The following is a 13,361-nucleotide window of genomic DNA, read 5'->3' as shown; positions in this document are numbered from 1 at the left end:
GTTGTTTGCCATTTCTCCGATCACAAATGCAGACATGGCTTTATGTTTACGATATGCAACGCAACATGTAAACACATAAGTCATTATAATCAGTAATTATGTCCCCACTGGATGCAACAAATGCCTCGTTTATAATGGGTTTTAATGCTTTTGTCTCGTCTTGCCGGGAGACGCATCACAGTATGTTAAGGGGCGTAACATTTCCGTCACACGCTTGAGGTATTCAGCCAATCACAACGCCCTGGATAGCTGGCCAATCAGAGCACACCTCGCTTTTCAGAACGATGAGCTTTGTAAAAATCAACGCGTTTCAGAAAGGAGAGGCATAGAGGAGCAACAATAATGTACAGTATGTGGAAAATAATGTGTTTTTTTAACCTTAAACTGCATAAACACATTGCATTCCACCAAATACACAACATAATGTTATTTTTAGCAACGTCATATGACCCCCTTAAGTGTAATGGTTACCTTTTCAAAATCTGTGATTTTCTATATAAATACCAAGCTTGCCCAAAATTACAAATTAAGTTGATAAGTAATCAAGTTTAGCATCCTGGAAAACAAGAGAAAACTAATTACGTGTTAAAAAAAACATTTACTCAGTGTGTCTGGCTTCTGAGCAAAGACAGTTTTGTTTTTAGAAACCAGAACAACAAATGCTGATCTTATCTATCATGATTTAATTCGAAATGTATTCATGGATGATACCATTGTGACTCATCTTTGTCTGACTTAGTCATATGTACACTTGCTAACAACAAAAAAAAAAGGCTTATTTTAATCAGAGACTAGTTCTGCCCTCTGGTGGATAAAAAGTGGAGAAACACATCAGGAGTCAACCTCTTTACAGTACAGTCATTTGTTTTAAAGAAACCATAGTTGTATTGGTCTACGTGGTTTCTTTAAAAAACGTTGCTTGCTATCAACTATGTAAAATAAATCTGAAGTAAATTCTCTCACTCCCTTGAAAGATTACTTGATATGAACATACTAAGTTACTTACTACAGGTACTATTTATGACAGACTTATTTTCAGGTAGCCACTGAGGTGATATATATCAAAACAAATTTTTAAAAAATTTACTAATAAACTAAAGAGTAAAATGATTTTCGTCCTCAAATTATATTTTCTACTATTGAACTGTAATTTTTTTTATTGCATAATAATAAAACCAGTCTGCACTCAAGTTTGACCATCTACTACATGACAGAATATTTAATTAACTTATTACTGTTTATAGAAGCAAAAATACAGTGATTTGGCTGTTTTAGTATCATTGAAAAATAAAAATAGTTTTATATGTATTATATGTTAGTTTTTATATTTTCTGTTTTTATTTTAATTTTTAGTTAGGGTTTAAGTAGTATTTTTTGTGTTTTTCTAATTTTTTGTTTTTTTTAATATATAGTTCTTATAATTTTGTTTTTGTTTTAGTTTGTTATTTTAATACTTAAAGTTAAACTAAAAGAAAATGAAAATGTATGCTTTGGCACGAGCTGAAATTAGTTTATTTTTTTAATATGTTCTGTTTAATCTGTTACAGTTATTTAAGTTTTATAAAATGCTTTTATTGTTAGATTTAGTTAATAATAATAACCCTGTGTGGTGTTAACAACATCTGTTGAAGCTCCTGCTAAAGAGAGCTTGAACGGTTGCTACAGGCCACAAATATAGAGCAACTGTGGTTTGGAAACACCTACCATAAAAACAAGACGCAGACATCAAGACATTTCATCAGCTATGAGCTGAGAGAGCTGCCCTCGCTCTCTCTTCATGTGTCCTTAGTAATATCACCCCTGTTTGCATGAAAACCTCTTCTCGACTGTGAGCTTCAGTGAATCACGGTAGAAGGCCTGGTGAATCTCTTTGACTCAAACACACAGTCAAAAACACATTGATCATGTGTGCTAAAGCGGTTTGAAACCTGCATTGCACTGGCACGGTTTGCAATCCAATGTAAATCGCACCAGCAGCATGCAGAATATCATGCTGATTGACATACACTGTAAAAAATGGCCGTGAATTTAACGGTAAAAGACTGTAAAAATGCTACAGAAAAAAACTGTTAAACGGTTAATGGTAAATTCCCCTACTATATACGGTGAAAAACTGTATTGGACATTATATGTATTGGACATTAATTTTACGGTAGTATACCATTTTTGGAAGTGAAAAAGACTGTATAATTTACAGTGAATAACCGTAAATTGACATTCCCAGAATTTCCTGCGTTACATTTCAAATTTGATGGGTTTTTTTGTTGAAATAACTATGTTTCTTAGTTTTTTTCTTATCAGTTTTGTATACTAGGGTTGTGTATTACACCTAATGTTGTTAAATTAATGTTTATTGCATTATTTCAGTTTCATGTGTGTTACCATGATGGTGTTTGGTGTTTGTGTGAATGACACTGTGCACCTTCTATATATGTTATTATTTAAAAGCTGCTTGTGATGGGCTTTGGCTCATCATGTGACTTTCTCATCACCACCTGCATTTGGTGGTTATCAGTGTATTACAAAGGTACAAAACAGATTTCAGTACTTCAATAAGGTTGGTATATTAACATTATATCAGTTAATGAAATTACGGTATTTAACTATACATTTAAGTTAAAACCTAAAACGTTACTACCGTATTTTTTACGGTAAAATTCCGGCAACCACAGCTGCCGTTTTTTTACCGTAGATTTTACGGATTTTTTTTACAGTGTATGCAAGCATCGCTTTGATAGACAGGCTGTATCCTCCTATTTCATGGCTGGGATCTTCGTTTGGCAGAATGATGCAGCAATACCAACATACTGTCTTCCTTATTGTGGCTGAGTAATGACAGGTGCTGCTAATAATGTCTGTACTCCTCCAGGTCTTTGCTGACGCATGCATTCTGATGGAATGTTGGATCCATGTCTTTCTGGGATTCATGTCGGGGGAGGAGGAGATCACTTTAAAAGCAGCCGGCGCACCACCACTGACAGGCAAGCGGCCAGTCTGGGCAATGAGCTCTGAGAACAGGGCTGTGTCACTAACAAGATCCAGATTTGAGACAGATGGCTTTTAAAATTAAAGGAAGCGAAAAAAATGAGAGCAGATAAGGAAAGCAATTTGAGGAAGAGCTTTGGAGTAATGGGTCTGGATACTGCAGCTCTTTCACTGTAATATAATTGTACAAGATTTAAGGGGAGACTGGATGCAAATGCCAGTTTTTAAGAAATGAATGCTTTTATTCAGCAAGGGAACATTAAATTGGTTAAATCTGACAGTAAAATAAATGAATGCTGTTTTGAACTTCCTGTTTATCACATAATCCTGCGAAAATGCATCACAGTTTCCACAAAAATATTAAGCGGCACTGTTTTCAAAATTGATGATAAATATTTTTTGAGCAGCAAATCAGCATAATAGAATGATTTCTGAAGGATCATGTGACACTGAAGACTGGAGTAATGATGCTGAAAATTCAGCTTTGCATCACAGGAATAAATTATATTTTAAAATATATTCAAATAGAAAATATTTATTTAAAATTGTAAAAACATAAAAGAATATTGCTGTTTTTAGTGTATGTTTGATCAAATAAAAATAATATAGAATTGTGCTCATAATAGACTTCTACCAAAAATACTACAAAATCTTACCAACCTCAAACTTTTGAATGGTGGTGCAAAGCCTGTTTCCACCTCAGAGTAGAAAATAAAAAAGTAAATGTGAACATGTAAAATAAGATTGTCTTGACTGTGAGGAAAAAACAATGTCACAATTAAGAGTTATAAAGCTGCAGTTGTGAGATAAAGATGCAAACATGAGTATTAGTCACAAATGTGAGATATAATGTCATGATTACTTTTTTTTTTTACACTCTTGAGACAGAAATTGGCTTCCATAAAAAACATGCACACCTTAATTCTATATTTTGGTTTAATACTTAAAATAAAATGGAACGTTTTGTTTTCACCTTTTCACCATACGGTTGTGATTCATTTATCTGTCAGAAAATGTTTTAAAGTGCTCCTATGGATTTCTGAAAATTACCTTTCATGCAGTGTGTGTAACAGCTTTAAGTGAATGAAAACATCCTGCAAAGTTTTAAATCTGAAAGTGCACCGTGTATAAAGTTATTGTCTCTCAAAAGAAAGAGTCGACTCTGAATCATTGAAACGAGTCGTTTTTAAAATGAATCCCAAGCCGTTTCATGTTGATGTCAACATGAAACATTAGCATATTGCCCGCCCACTTGTTGGTCTTTTCAAGTTGGTCTGAATGAAAATGCAAATTCATTCTTTGCCACTAGGTGCCGCTTTTGGAGCGGTAAAAATAGCGGTTTCCCTGGTAAGGCTATGTTCACACTTGGCGTCTGTTTTGACAAGAAAAAGTTGACATGGGCGTTTTTTAGTGAAAAAAAAAGCTGGCAGCGTTTCTGTTACAAATAGCAGCCGAGGGCGTCTTTTGTTGCTATAGCAACTGCTGCAACAGTAGCCTTGCGCTGCGTGGTGCAAAAATGTTGAGAAAGAGGAAACTGGCTCTTGCGTTGGCTTTTAAAGGTAACGGGGAAGAGACTGTCGGTTTACGACGACGTTTGTGGGTGCAAGACATTAAACGGGGAAGGAACCAGTATGGTGCTTACAACAATTTAGTCCAGGCGCTCCGGTTGGATGATGCACGGTTTGCGGCATATTTTAGAATAAACATTAAAACATTATTATTATACTAAATATTTTGTGCTCATAGTTTATCTACTGGCACCTTCTCCATTATTTCTTGTTCTTGTTGTTATGGAAACGACAGGTCTTGCTACTCAATTGCTTGTCATTGGTCAGCTGTCAAAAAGGCGCTTGATGTAGGGCGTTTTTTTTTTCCATAAAAGTTCAACTTTTTTCAACTTGAAAAGATGCTCTGAGCTGCAGAAAAAGACGCCGGCGGTGGCGTTTTGAAAACACTGTTTACTCCATAGGATTATAATGTAAAACAGACGCTGGCAGCTTCAGAAAAGACGCCAAGCGTGAACATAGCCTAACGCTGTACACAAAGCAGCACTGCGCTCACAAACGCCGCTTTATCAGGCATCACAGGCATGATGAAATTAAAATGAGACAAATCGGACCAATCACCACAGATTAGCATCACACAAAAGAGGGGTTTGGAAAAATGAATAGTTAAGCGAATCGTCTGGAAGTCGTTGAGCAAGTAAGGTAAAAATAAATGCATATTATAAGACAATGAAAGTGTTTTTTGACGTCGCATGCATGTCAACCTGTTGTTGGGGACTCCCAAAACCAAAATATGAGCCTTTCATTGCCCATAATCGGGGCACTTTAAAAAAAAATCTGAGTTGTACCTTGATTATAATTATTGGAGTTTATTGAGTAAAGAATGATGTTTAACCAACAACTTTGAGATTAAATAGATATCAGTTTAAATTGAATGGTATTAACACATTAGACATCAGAAGTATAAAAAACAGTGACAGTATTTAAGACTATGGCTTCGATTTCTTAGAGAGGAAACATTACTGAGCATATTTTCAGTATGTTTAATCTCTCTAGCTCATTGTGACAAAGATTTTTTTGTTTGATTACTGTGTACTAGGTAAGGCTCTTGGTAAAAACATAAAACTGATTTATGTTCATTCCACTTCTTAGATGGATTATTGTTAAGAACTACATAATAATGTTAAAATATTCCTTTTTTATATACTGTATCGGTTGTATCAGGCAGGGCCTTGCAGCTGAGATCTAGAAATATTCCCTGCACTGATGGGAAAGAAAATTACAGTTCCCCATCTAACACAATTTGCTCTTCCTTTAAAAGCTCATGAATATTTTAGAGATTTTGCTGACACAGGACGTTTATCTTCAGAGAGCGAATGTCATCAAAGTTTTTTAATTTTCCGAAGAAGAAATGAGTGCCTAGCAAAATAGCACACCTCTCCTATCATTCGTGTCTTTAGGCAAAGTATTGTGTTTGCATATTGACTTGAAGTTGCATAAATTAGTCACTGGTAAAGTGATTGGTTTTAGGGGTTTGTTCACATCTCTAACCCAAAGGACAATCAATAGTTATAGTGATACTTAATGCTGCTCTGCATTTATCATTCTCTGTCATCACATTGTGAAAACATGGTATAAAGTCTTTCACATACTGCAATCAAATAAATTCAAATACTTGAATCACTTTTTTTAGCCACAAGGAGGCAGTAAAATCTGAAAGTGTACTAAATCTTACTGTACTGAAAATATTTTTGTATCTGTGCAGCTTTCACATACTAACTTAGTAATTATTATTTTATGGTAATTTACACAACTCAGCCAATACGCAAAAACACATGAATTTTTACAGTTTGTGTTTGGGCATCAAGAAAAATGGTTACCTTAATTTAGGGTTAAAAGTGTGAAAGGTTTGTTGGTTTAAGTGAAATTAGCCATCACAAAACAACAACAGTGGGCCTAGAACAGAATCAGCTTCCTAAAATAAATCAGGGTCAGGGTCTTTATATAAAATATTTTCACAAGACACACGAGTAACCTCTCATGACTTATGTATGATATAAAACTTAAATAAATAAGCACCTTCGCTCTAAAAACAAGACTGTTCCTTATCGGCAAAACCCACTGCATCAGGTTTATCCAAGGAAAACACTCCATTTCCATGTGTTTAATTTAGCTCTTCTCAGTTATTTCATAAGCCAGCTGTTGTGTTACAGCATGAGAAGAGCATTCTGCCTTGGAGCTCATCTCTCAGTGACAGGATGAGAGAAATCAATGACAACAAAACAAGCGATTAGGAATAAGAAAATAAGCAATGTGTGTGTTTGGAAACAGTCCAAGTCATGAATTCATCAGTCCAACACTGCATTCATTTCAGGCCGTCTGAAGTGTGCTGGTTTAATTTTGCTGCAAGGCACTGAATGGCAATGAGTGTTATATGTCTGGCAGGAAGCAGTAATCCAATCTGACAGGTAACAATTTCTGATTTTTAAACAAGCGTGTATGTACATTTGGGCAAACGTTAAATTGAGCAAAAGGATATTACTTTTTATATGCAGGTAAGCATGAAAGCCAATACTGGGCCCAAATGAACTTAATTCAACTAGCTATTAATCTACTTGCTGTTTATTCATTCATGTCAAGTCCTATTAAACACCAGGAACTATTCATTGTTCATTTTGAGTTGGACATTACAAAAAGCAATAACCCACGGTTCAGTAAGTGAGGCAAAGCCTCAGTAGCCCCTCACTGCAGAACACAAGATCCAGGGGGCATGGTTGGATCCACATCTAGTGGGTGGAGACAGGTAGGTTTAGGTCAGGGGTATAGGCAAGTTCGGTCCTAGAGAGCCGCAGTCCTGCAGAGTTCAGCTCCAACCCTGAAAACAAAACTCACCTGCCTATAGCCTTAGTAATCCTGAAGACATTGATTAGCTTGCTCAGGTGTGTTTGAGGAGTGGAGCTGAACTCTGCAGGACTGCGACTCTCTAGGACCAAACTTGCCTAGCCCTGGTGTAGGTATATGTAAGGTGGGAGGAGTTGGATCTGGATCCAACCACGCCCCATGGATCTTGTGTTCTGCAGTGAGGATGTTTTTTTACACTCCAAAAAAAAAAACTTGCTTCGATATATTAATTATTTTGGTAGGCTAATTCGCTGATGAGAACCGAATCATAGGAGTCTGGCAATCAGAAATTTCATTGTAAGTTATTGATTCACTAAAAAGAACCGCATTATAAGGTTTAGCATTTCTGAATCACACTAGGCCACACCAGTCACGCTGTATTTTTTTCATTCACTAAAATAAACAATTTTAACAAGATTCATTCGGTAGGAAATCAGACAACAACGATCGTGCTTTTTTTGAATCACCAAAAATGGGCCAGTTCATAAGAGTTGTCGTTTGGGAATTCGTTTTTGGGAATTGGACTACACTGGTTGCACTTGCATCGAAAGCACTTTGCTTTGATTCGCTAAAAAGAACCGGCTTATAAATCGCACTACACCAGTGGGACTGCATGCTTTGGAGTCACTAAAAAAAAGAACCGACTCATAGGAGCCATGCGTTCAGGAATCGTACTGCACATGGGTCACACTTCAGTCGTGTACCGCGTTTTCTGTCCACATCAGCGGAGCAATGCACGTTCGAGAACCGAATCAACAGAACCGAATCATGAAAATAATTCCGTTTTTTATTTTGTAAAGGGAATTTAACGTTTTCTCAGATACCGACCTTTCTAGTCAATGAATTTAGTATAAACTGAAGTTTGAGTATTTTAATTTGAAAATATTAAATAAAACTAGATAAACAATGAATAAAAACAGGCTACTCAAAATAGATTCAAATAAATAAAAAATGAGTAATACACATTAAATAAATACGTAGGCTTATACACATTAAAATAATAAATAAGATTAATACAATTGATAACATGAATGAATAAATAAATAAACAAATAGTCCTATACTATGTAGAAAAATGAATGTAGGCCTAGCTAATGTAAATAACAGAAACTAAATATTTTCCAAATAATATTTACACATATTTATAATATTAATGTATTTTTATATTTGAGGGTCCGTGGCATTGAAAAGCCCTGCTGTACAGCAGCCATGACGCGCGCACCCTCAGCAGCATCTAGTGGCTGATGCGAGCATCACTCTCGGATGAGAGAGAGAGACAGAAAGGGAGAGATAGAGCAGCTGGAGCGCTTCACTATGGACCAGCACGGCCGCTGCGCTCTCTGACCGATCGTCTTCACTCTCGTTTTGCTTGGACAACTCTCCAAACACACAGGTAGGCGAGCGCGACACTGTCCGGGTGCAGATCTCTAGCAGCACCACACATGTTCATGATGGCACAATGAGGAATAGCGCAGATCATCTTGGTTAGCATGGATACTAGTGCGTGGAGGCGCTCCTTCCTCCAGAGCCTATGGCAAAAAAAAAGAGTCTCCCCGTGGATATGATGAAGGCAGGGCAGGGGTGTGTGCAAATCAACAAAGCCGACAAAACACTCAATTAGAATGCGTAAAATGTGTGGACGGTCATTCAGGTGGATGGGAAGATTCGCGTGGAGTAGCTACTATAGGGAGGTGAAGCGTTTGCAGACACATTTTACGGGTTGGAGACAGTGCATCTAAGGGGATGTTGAGCCTCTGTGTGTGCAGAAACGTTCTTGAGATTGTCATTTATGCAAAACGAAATGGTGAAACGACATTCCGATTCAGAGTATCGAGAAACCTGTAACAAAGGGCAGAGCGTTTGGTGCGCACCTGTTCTGAAAGGGTTAATGCCCGAAAGATGCTGAAGTAGGTTATTTGAGCTAGTCATCCTGAACATGCATAAAGTTATCAACGCAACCCTGTTATTGGTTTATAAATAGAATGAAAGCTTAATGACAGACACTGTTGAAATGAAGATATATGGGTCAATAGACACCAACAGATCTGTCAAGTTAGTCTGAAATATATTCAGAATGCAATTCCTGCAATGAATTGAATACACTTGAATTTTATAACGCAACCCTGTTATTGGTTTATAAATAGAATGAAAGCTTAATGACAGACACTGTTGAAATGAAGCTATATGGGTCAATAGACACCAACAGATCTGTCAAGTTAGTCTGAAATATATTCAGAATGCAATTCCTGCAATGAATTGAATACACTTGAATTTTAAGGTGAACAAATATCCGATTTTTGAATTTAAAATCTATTTAGAATTTCAGAACAAAGTAGTTTGCCCTGTTATTATTATTATTATTATTATTTACTAAAAGTCACAATGAATACAATAACATATTAATATTGTATTTGTTAAAAAAACAACAACTTCGTGGCATATTTAGGCAAGTTGTGACCATTTTCGCATATAATTATTATTTGAAAACAATTTTCTGAAGATTTAATTTTTTTTATCATACCTATTTGCCATTGACCCATATATCAACAAAAGCATATATTCATTTTTGTCTTAGATTTTGTGCAATTATAATTATGAAATCGTTTCCTTAAGTTATTGTTGAAGTCTTGTAGTAAGGTTTAGTATCTCGGTTACCTATTTAGCTGTTTATTAGTGTAGTTCATAAATTGTTTTCTAATGAATATTTGCATGGACACATAGAAAGATACAGTTCTTTCATGTCTTGACTGATAACAGTGCATGTTGTAACAAGGACAGCCTACCATTAAAAAGCATATTATAGATTGGCCTTAGAATGGCCTAAGAGAATAGCCTTGTAGTAGAGAAACAGTTCAAACTTTTGGTTAAAATGTACCACAACCCTAAACCAATGCACTTGCAAACAAAACATAAAAACTCTTATTTTATCTTTGCATTTCTCCTAATATTGCTTTTTTAATAAACTTGTCATTATATGCTGAAGATATACTGGCTCTGTGATGAATTGCTTATGCCCCTGTATTGTAAGTTGCTTTGGACAGAAGTGTGTGCTAATGTAAATGTGAATGTACCTTCAACAAGGTGTGTCAAAACCATTGTTAGGCAAAACAAGCATTTGTGCAGTTTGATTCAGGTTAGAGATATGAGATAGCCCTGGTCTCTTCCCCTACATCTTTAGATCTACATGAACTTTATGGTGATCAAATGTGATTCTCTGATGATGATGAGCAAAAAAAAAGAATGACATTGTGGAGTTTGTTTGTATAGCAGGACATGAAAATGCATCTTTATGATTTTTATGTCCTTGGATTCTTAATGCCACAACCCTAATATTTTACAATTCAAATTTGAGTTAACCAAATTACACCTGTCCTAATTTTCTGCATGTTTTGGACTATACAGTACTTCCCTCAAACAGCACTAAGGTTAGCAGTGTAGCTGAAGCATGTTGGCGACTTCAAGTGTTTTTTCCAGTCTTCATGTAAGTATTAGATCTTTGCAGATGTGCCCTCTTTAATGTTTCTTATGCCCACGCACGTATCCAGATATAGATCCATATATCAATGGATAGGACTTTGTGGATCATGCTAAGCAGGCTGAAAATTATAGATACTTCCAGAAGAGGTGGAGCCTGGCAGAGGCTTTGTAAATGTCTACATCTGTGCTGCTCTAGCATTATAGATTCATAAGCTGCAGTATGTACACCAGAGATTCTCAAGTGGTGGGTTGCGACACAAAAATGGGTCACAGATCTTTTCTGATGTGGTAGTTAAAGGAATAGTTCACCCGAAATTTGCTGAAAATTTACTATTTTCAAAACGAGGAGTTTTGGAGAAATGTAGCATTACATCACTTGCTCACAGATGGATCCTCTGAAAGAGAGTCCAAACATTATGGTAACACTTTAGTATAGGGACCAATTCTTACTATTAACTAGTTGCATTCCAATTATTAACATATTGGCTGTTTATTAAAGCACATATTCTGCATGACCATATTCTACATCCCTAATCCTACCCAATACCTAAACTTAACAACTACCTTAATAACTAATTATAATCAGCAAATTAGGAGTTTATTGAGGGAAAAGTCATGGCTGATGGTTAATGGACCCTTAAAATAAAGTGTGACATTTATTACTGTGGCTTTTGACTCTGATGGCACCCATTCACTTTCATTGGTGAGCAAGTAATGCAATGCTAAATTTCTCCAAATCTATTTCAAACCAACCCGATTTCATGAAAGTGCGCATAAATAGTACGCCAAATAAAATCGAAAACTCGTGGTATTGATACGCAAAAATGGACTTTGGCGTGTATATGCTACGCGATGGGTAGGTTTAAGGTTGTGGGGTAGATGCGTATCATATGTACGCAAAAACTGCGTATCATATGCACGCCAACAAGTATCATATGGATGTGAAAACTGCGTATTATATGCACGTCAAACACATGCATATCATATGCACACCAAAGTCCATTTTTGCGTATAAATACCACGAGTTTTCATTTTTATTTGGCGTACTATTTATACGCATTTTCATGAGACCGGGCTCTTCAAACTAATCTACATCTTGGATGGGCATATATTTATGTATGTATATATATATATATATATAAATATAAAAAAAATAATAATAAAATGACAAAAGCACAAACAATTACTAAAACATAATGCAAAATTAAAATCGAAACAGAAAACAAAAATAAAAGCTAATTCAAAATATTCATAAATAATAAAGTGGTATATAAATAATACAAAATAACACAGAATCTGAACTTTTGCTTCACATCCAGCATCAAAAATAAAAATAAAAAGTTAATATTTAAAAAAAAATGTATATATAAAAACAGGCAGATACACAGCCGAACATGAGTATTTGTGTATATTGTGCTGTTAATGGTGGATCAGTTGCACTGACAGTACTTACAGAAACATTTACAGTGCATTGTGTCTGTTTTAGCTCAATCACATTACACACACAACGCTTATCTGCAGTAGTTTCCCGGCAGGCATTCTTTGTGGTTTGAGCTGTTGCTCGGCCTAATGTTTCTCTTTCTTCAGCTGTCAGCAGTGTGTTTACATCTGTAGAGACGGGGATGTAAACAGTGTTCCCTCGGCTTCTTATTTGTTTGTTCATCCTGATGCTTAATAAGTTAATTGTTATATTGAGACAACAAACAGAAGTATATCTGCTGGAGAGTTCTTTCTGAATTAACATGCAATAGGTTTTCAATTAACAGCGTCAAAGCAATTTCTTAACATTTAATTACCCCCTAAATCATGTCAAACAAACAAAAAGCAAGCAAACACAAACTAGAATAATCGTACTAGAATAATTGTTTGTATTGTTATTCAGCAGAGGCCACGACTGCAGGAATGAGACTTAAAGGAATAGTTCACCCAAAAATGAAAATTCTGCCATTATATATCATGCTGTTCAAACACCTTTTGCTTTTCTGAATATATATCTCAAAATTCAGATTTTTTTTTCTTCTCGAAATTCCGAGTTTGCATCTCTCACTTCTGACTTTTTATTTTCTCAGAATTTTACATTTACATTTTGTTATTCCGTTTTTTTTTTTTTTTTACCATGGAATAAAAGATAAGGTAATTGCGACCTTTTTTTCAGAATTGACTTTTTTTTTTCTCAAAATTTTACATTTACATTTTGTTTTTCCGGTTTTTTTTTTTTTTTTACCATGGAATAAAAGATAAGGTAATTGCGACCTTTTTTTCAGAATTCTGTCCTTTTTTATAATTCATATATTTTTATATTTATACTTTATTTTTTATATTTCACAAAATTCTGACTATTCTTCTCAGAGTTGCAAGACATAAACTAAAAAAAAAGATAGAATTAATTAGGTAATGCACTAAAATAACTAAATGTAAAACTAAAAAAAAATTATTAAACTAAAACATTAAAAATAAAATAAAAACAGGATTTTTTTAAAATCCTGGATGTAAA

The 13,361-nt window shown here is 35.2% G+C and overlaps 1 long non-coding RNA gene across 1 annotated transcript in view; it reads left to right on the top strand.

Moving 5' to 3' along the window:
* The first annotated feature begins 8,681 nt into the window (after positions 1-8,681).
* Positions 8,682-13,361, top strand: part of LOC107601377 (uncharacterized) — a 46,215-nt gene continuing 41,535 nt past the window's right edge. Inside the window, exon 1 of the long non-coding RNA XR_001610921.1 lies at positions 8,682-8,783. This is a non-coding gene — a long non-coding RNA (uncharacterized lncRNA). The remainder of the gene's footprint in view (positions 8,784-13,361) is intronic.

Source organism: Sinocyclocheilus grahami, unplaced genomic scaffold (genome assembly GCF_001515645.1).
Source record: "Sinocyclocheilus grahami isolate Dianchi unplaced genomic scaffold, SAMN03320097.WGS_v1.1 scaffold304.1, whole genome shotgun sequence".
NCBI classification, from domain to species: Eukaryota; Metazoa; Chordata; class Actinopteri; order Cypriniformes; family Cyprinidae; genus Sinocyclocheilus; species Sinocyclocheilus grahami.
This window is presented reverse-complemented; position numbering and strand designations above follow the sequence as displayed.